Genomic DNA, 7,710 nt, shown 5'->3' with positions numbered 1-7,710 from the left:
GATATTTTTGCTCATTTGGCTTAACATTCTGGTTTAATCCAAGTTTCCACTTGATTTCTGCTCTGCTGCTGCGTCCCCTGGAGGAATCCTCCTAATGCAGAACAAAGGCAGAGCAAGTAAATGACAATATTGTAGAAGGTTTCCATGCTGAGGTGTGTTGGGACACTCCTGACAGTGCTGATAAGCTCTAGTAGACTTTGTTTAGTATCTGCTGCTTATCTCATAGTTTTCCACTCATTTTATTACATGGTCGACACCATAAAATATATGTTGTCTGTTGTTCATGTAAAGTTCATGTACACTTTTGTCTGAGGCTTTTTGTTGCGTATGTCAAAGAGATACCAAGGCACCCCAGACACAGAATAGAGATTTGGATTATTTAGTTTCCGATGCTTTGAGAACCACATTAGATTTTGAAGCTCAAAGGAAGCTTTATTTTCAGCACATCAGGGCGTGTCCTTTGGCGCAACTCATCCTATGTTACTGGATTTTTCCACGTAGCCTTTAAATATTGTGGCATGTGATGCTGCAGTCATCATGTAGCTTTTAACACATGCTGAAAAGCTACAAAAGATGCTTCTCATATTTTCATTATGGTACTGTGATATTATTTAGTAGGTTTATGTAATGCTCAAATTCCCTCCATAGTTTTGTTTTGAGTTGGAAAATAGCCTCTCCCACAGTGTTTACTAATCTTTATCTGTGTCTGGGGTACAATCTGTCTGAAAGGTTATTATTATTTTTTTTTTAATTAAAAATACAGTAGTGATACACATGACATACTAAAGCAAAGGAGTTGGGAAATATTGTCTGTAACAGGGAAGACATTGAGTAAAGGGGACAAATGTCAGTGTTGGTAACAGTGTAACTATGGGGAATAAAAATATTTTGCAGAACTAATGTTGGTTCACAGTTTCCCATACACTGCCTTGAGACGTTTCCTTGAACGAGGTTGTGTTGGCTTAAAGAGGTTTGCTGACTGTTCAACAATAAGCTTGAAAACATTTGCCTTAAGAACTTATTTTGCTGCTAATCACAGTTGGTGGTCATCTAACCTGCTCCTCTTGTTTTGATCCCTGACTTTTGCATTAAAAATCACCAGGATACATGCTCACTGTCCGTGGTGGTTGTGCTTATGTTGTATTGACAATCAGTGTTTTTTTTTTTTTTGTTTTTTTTTTGGAAGCCACCTTTAAATAGCACAAGAATGGTTTCAATACCAGTGATCTGACAGTGTACTTCACTGATGTCACATTTTACGTTATGCTGATGATGTTACCACTTACATAATACATCTGCTTCAGTGATTGGTTCGCTTGTTTTAAAGGGATCCTTTGGTTTATGTTCACCTCATGAGGCCGGAGCATGGGCCCAAATATCTTCAGCATGTACAGCTGTTGTTTTTCTTTTTATTCTCCTTTTCTATCATAGATTGAATGTGGGGATGAAGACGACAGTATAAGCTCAAAGTTCCGCTGTCTGTTTTTGACAAAGCAGTTAAAGCTCTTCTTCTGATGTATTAACATTTGATCAGGTGTTTAATAAACAAACTGATTCTACTCTATGCTTGTGATTTCATCTGCTGACTCTTTTTTTTTTTTTTTCAACAATGACTTGCACAAGTTGGACTTCATTTTCAGGCTCCTGGGACTCATTCATTCAGCACTGAGACAGGAATATAGTGCTGGCGTTGTCCACTCTGTGTTGCTATGGCCGGAAAACCCTTAAATGTAACATTTTTCCAAACTTAAAAAAATGTTTCAGCAATTTAATTTTTTGTCAAAGTGAAAACAGGATTAAGGGAACATGGAGCTATGTTCCCTCAGCATAATAATAATAATAATTTTGCCACTATAGTGCATAATTTGATAGTACATGCTCATTAAATAATGTCTGAAAAGGATTATCAGATGCCATATGAAAAATATTTTACTGTAATAATACTGCTGTTGTAGTTCATGTTTACTAAAGTTACAGCAGGAGTAGCTAATCCTATCTTATCTTACTGAGGTAAGAACAAAACTGTAGATCTCAAAGCAGTACTTATTGTTGAGTCATTGGAAGTTGAGTCCATGGCTGTTTTTTATTAAAAGCAAAAATAAATACTAAATAAATTTAAATGATTTAAGTGGGCGCAGCCTTTAACACTAGGAGAGTAAAATTTCCTTTAAATCCTCCCTGCTGCTATATTTATACCTGGTTGCCTCCTCTTTCATGCTTTCATTTCCTCATAAAAAAAATAAAAATAAATAAAACCTGCTGATGTAGGTGTAATTCCATCCGCTCTGCTCACTGTTGTTCAGTTGGAGACCAAGCAGCACATTTTTGACTTTTTTAAAATGAAGAAGAGAGGCACATCAGCCAAATAAATAACCCTCTTACTTTTCCTGCAACACACATTATTCACAAAGTTGAGACCCATTACAGTTCAGCTGATGAGGAGAATACCCTCTGTGGTTTTCTCCCCTTCCTCACCTGTAAAGTCATACAGCCTTTTTTTTCTCTCTAACCCACTACCATGAAGAACCAGTAGGGGGTAGTGTTGTACCATAAAGTGCAGTTACATACGCTGTGTACATACTGTGATTTTATTATGAGTGTCTCCACATCGCCAGAAATGTGATTTTTTTTTTTTCAGACTTTTTTAAAAAATACACATATTTATATGTCAGCATGGGACACTATAGATTTCCTCAAACAGATTGCTCATTTGTGTTATGGCAAAGATCTGAGTGTGAAGATAGTCTCTGTAGGAAGGACAGATGTCTGGAAAGTTCAAGCCACCGAGGAATCCCATTTCACTGCTTTTATCTCATTGCTTTGTTGTGTTTTCTTTTTTGGAGGCGGCATGTGTTTGTATTTATTACTTTGCTGGCAACCGAGCGGGGAGAGCTCCTGGACTCTCCGACCTCTCATCAGCTTTCACACAAGTCTGTGTGTCCTCTGCACTGCCTTTCCAGATCTGACACACAACTCTCTGACATCATCAGCGCTTATGATGGGAATATAAATGAGGATTTACGGGTGTGAGCTTGGAAATATGACTCTAACTGTTGCACGCTGCACCGCCCCTCACACTACAGGCAAATCAAAAGAAATCAGATCTTCTGTGCATTTAGGAGATGGATGGTAACCCACACCACACACTGTCTGTCTGTCATTAGGAACTGATACATTGCTAACAGTGGCTACAGGCAGCCAACCCCTCTCTCTCATTTTCTCCCCATTTCTAATCCTCCCTCTTATCTCTCCTTTTCCCCCTCTCTCTGTTCAGGATGACTGACAGATACTCTAAGGAGAACAGGCCTTATCAAACAAGACTGTCACTATCATCCATCCATCCATCCATCCATCCATCCATCCATCCATCCATCCATCCACCCATCCATCCATCCATCCATCCATCCATCCATCTCTGTATCAGTGTTTCTGCTTGACATCTGCTCACTGACTGATACAAACAGACTGGAAATTAGACTCTGTTGCACACACGGATGCACACAAACACGAAGAGCGACAGCCTGCTGGATAGATTTGCTTGAAGGAAAGATCAAGAGAGAAAGAGACAGAGGTAAAATATTCACTACCAGCGAATCAACAGATGGAGCGATACTAAAACATCAGAGTTTGACTGTGGAGTTTATTCAGCAGAACTGAGTCAATACAGAGGAGCAGCCATTGCTCTGTTTGTACAGGGTGTATAGCTCTCTGATAACACATTCAATTATTCTAATTTGGTTCTATTAAGAGAGATGGCTGGCAAGCTATAATGATGTTTTTGGAGGAATATGCAGCATTTTTGAAAGTGAATTATGTTAATGTCTCGGGGCCCATAGAGACTAACGTGTTGATACAACGTGATGTAGCCCAGTGAATAAAGCATTGCGCTCACTCTGCCAGTGTAGGGGCTCCAATTCCAGCTGGGGCCAGCATGCTAAAAATGTATCACAACATTCATCAAATGGCATATATTATAAGATCATTTTAATGTTAGAGAAGCTTAGTCCAATAAAAGCAACATCAATGAAGTCAATATGAGCCAAGACCAAGTAATTAATATACATTTAAAAAAAAAATCCCTCTCATGGCATCAGTAGCAGCCAAAGTAAGAAAAGCAGCTGAGAGGGAAAAAATACAAAGTACATTGAAAGCAGGTGGGGAGTGTTTCTTGACATGGGTTAGGTTCACTGGATCACGTTTGTCCAGAGGGGAGTCATGTTGTTGCTCACTGGAGGGGTCCTTAAATCAGTGTTTCCTTTATTATGGGGCGTAATGTGTGTGTGTGTGTGTGTGTGTGTGTGTGTGTGTGTGTGTGTGTGTGTGTGTGTGTGTTTTATTTCCATGGGAGCTGTATGTAAATGAGTGAACATCATCAAGCACAGTACAAGTTTTTGGCAGATAAGTTTTCACGTGCAGTCTTACAAAATTAATTTCCAATCTGTGATCAAATTTAAGCTAAAAATTTCTCTGAAATAATAATAAAAATCTTGACCAGCCATTTAGTCTTGTATTCATGCTCCTTTTCCTCAAACAAGTGAAAAAAAATCTGCCAGTAGAATGACGTAATCCAAATGATCAGATTCACTTGTTTCAGGATTTTTTCTGGACACAAGTGTAAATCTGCTGTAACAAAGCAGAATAAGGCAGATCAGCCCACGCACATAAAAAATTTACGCTTGATTCAAGAAAATTCTGGAAACAAGTTGATCAGCACTGGCAGCTAAATGTGGTTATCTAACCCCACAGGCAGATTTTTTCAATTGTTTTAAGAAAAAAAAGAGTTTCAGACTGAATATGACAAAACAACCGGGTTTTTTTTTTTTTTTTTTTTTTTTTGCAGTGCTTTATGGGATTTCTGGTCTGCTTCTGCGGGATGCTGCAGCAGCCTTGACCGCTGCCTCCTGCCTTTGCATGGATCTGAATTCAATCTTCTCATGTAGCCTCATACATCAAGGGTGACAATGTTTTTGCTCTGCTGCAGAATGGGCCACATATTTAACTTACAGTATAAAATGTCAAGGATTCAACACCCAGAGGAGCAAAATGGCCATTAACTTCAGTCAGCTCGCGATGGATCCGAGAGGCTTTTACTTTCAAATCCAGCCGGGGTGGGGTGCAATCGAAAAACTACCACAAAAACATTTATCTTGATGCCAGGTGACATTAAACTTTCCGATTCAGGCTATTATCCTCAGACTCAGATATTTCTTTATTTGATTTTGTTATCCCCAGAACACAGCAAATAATAGCTAAAAAACCATGATACCAGAAAAAATCTATTAAGATTCACTCAAATGCAAGATCATTTTAACTGCAATTAGCCTCACAACAATGAATACCAATAACTGAGACAAGTGGCTTGTTAGAATAAAGGTTATCATCAGTGTTATTAGATATGGGGAACTTTTTAAAGCCATTTCTTTGAAACAAAAGTTATTATTACGTTAAAGTAAACTAAAGGATTGTTTCCTTGCTTCCTTAGGTTGGTGGACACTCAGTGCCTTTGAGGTGTGATTACAGAGTTTTAAAGCAAATTGTCCATCTCCTGTTCCCTACTTCCCTCCCCCAGGGGACATAGCTCAGGACAAGTCCCAGCATGCAGAGACTGGCCAAATGCTGCTCTTGGCTGTGGCTGATTGGTCTGCTAATTGGGCTAGCCACTTTGGCTGCTAATCACCTTTTGTTCAATCAACATTTTCTACTCTAAAACCATTTTTCTTTACTAAATGATGAAACCGGCTCTTGAATAAATCACAAATAAATTTCTCGCTCACTGTTATCATGCTGTGATTAGGATGCAGGCCACGACGAGTGAGAAAAAAAAAAAAAATCTCATTTACAATTATATTACAATTAAAATCTGTTCTAATACAACAGCTTGCCAAGTTGCTGCTCACAACTTTTCCATGAAAAGTTTATTCCTTGCTGCCACTGTATTATCTCCATCGATTTTTACCTCAGTTTCCAATGCATACCCTGGCTCTAATCAATAGTGTTTTTGCCTGATAATACAGGTATCATGGTGATGAGTCATGGGCGCCATTATAAGGCAGCCATCTTCATTAGGAATGAGCAATGAAAACAAAAATATCAGTTTGGAACTTAGTGGATTCATGCAAACTGTTGGCCATAACTTTTGATAAAATTGTCAGTCCTCATAACCTCAAATGATGGTCCATGGATGTAAGAAATTCTTTAAGACAATGTATGGTGTTGTTTTAAATAAATGAACTTGTCATATCTGTTAGCAAAACTGTCCCTGTGTCTTACCAGGACAAGTTGTGCGTGTGCTGTCACCTTAAGGCCTTCGTCTTCATGGTGCTGAGTCCTCTGGGAACGCCAAGCTGCCACCAGATGACAAACCAGTTAATAACTGTGACTAGTTGTCCTAATCAGTAGGCTGGGGTCACTTCAGTCTACTGCTGCCCTCATATTAACCTGCTGCTTGTTATTAGCACTGAGTTCAAGAGAAGTCCAGCACAGCTCTGTTTGTGTGTGTGTGTGTGTGTGTGTGTGTGTAGCTCTGTCTGCATGTGTCTCATCAGCAAAAAGGCTACAAATCACAGAGTGAAGTGCTGGTGTGTGTGCAGTTCTGTCTTTGTCCACGTTTGCATGTGTGTGTACATGCCTTGTCTCTGTCAACTCCATTTGAACTCATAAGACAAACAAAACGTGTTTCTTCTCCTGGTTTGAATGCAGCTCATTGTGTGAGTGAGCGACACAGAGAGCTGGGCTGTCTGTCACTGTGGCACGGCGCTAAGCCTCAGGTTATCTCTACCCCTGTGGGTGGGGCGGGAGGCTTCAAGTGTGTGTGTGTGTGTGTGTGGATGGGGGGTATGTGCGTGTGTGCACCCGTGTGCAGTGAGGTACCAAGCCACACCCTGAAGCTACAAAGGAAGTCAAAGAGTGTGTTCAAACAGAAACAAAGAGATATTATTGAGGGTCTGAGAATGCAGCCCTCTATCACTGTGTGAGTGTGTGTGTGTGTGTGTGTGTGTGTGTGTGTGTGTGTGTGTGTGTGTGTGTGTTTATGCGCAGGTGGCTTTCTGGGCATACACAATTAAACAAAAGACCAACAAGGCTACATCATGTGATTGACTACAACACTTTTGAAACTGCATGAAGGTTTTTTCTTTGAGGGAAAGACAAAAGCATTTTAATAAGAATAATGCTATAAAATGTTGTTGTTGTTTCATTTATATATATTTTTTAAATAGATTAGATCTCATTAAAGGTCAACTATGCAAAACTGTAGGTAGTCAATTTCAGATTCAGTTGATGGAAAACAAGAAATAAGCACATAACTTGATGGCAGAGACTGACTCACGGAGAGGTTGTGTGCTTTTTCTGTGTTTTTGTGAATTAAGTTTTGATGCCCTCACTTCAGCTGATCTTCTATGATTTTGCGTAGTGCACCTTTAATTCCTTGAGTTGTGTAATGCTGTGTTATTTATTGTATGCCGCCTCCATTAAGTTCCAAACTGACAAAAAAATTGAACTTAACCATTCAAACAAATATGCGTTTGTACAAATCTGCATTTTGCCAAATGATATCATTTAAGAGTGATTCAAACCACATCCAGATGATGGAAAGTTTTATATTTGCTCTTCCAAACATCTACAAGGGGAGAAACTTCTGCTGCACAGGAAGTGATGTGATTTATGTTTACAGAAGCCACAACAGCAGTTTGTTTGGAATAAAATTTAGTA

Source organism: Myripristis murdjan, chromosome 16 (assembly GCF_902150065.1).
Source record: "Myripristis murdjan chromosome 16, fMyrMur1.1, whole genome shotgun sequence".
Taxonomy (NCBI): domain Eukaryota; kingdom Metazoa; phylum Chordata; class Actinopteri; order Holocentriformes; family Holocentridae; genus Myripristis; species Myripristis murdjan.
The sequence above is the reverse complement of the archived record's forward strand: the minus strand, read 5'-3'. Positions refer to the sequence as shown.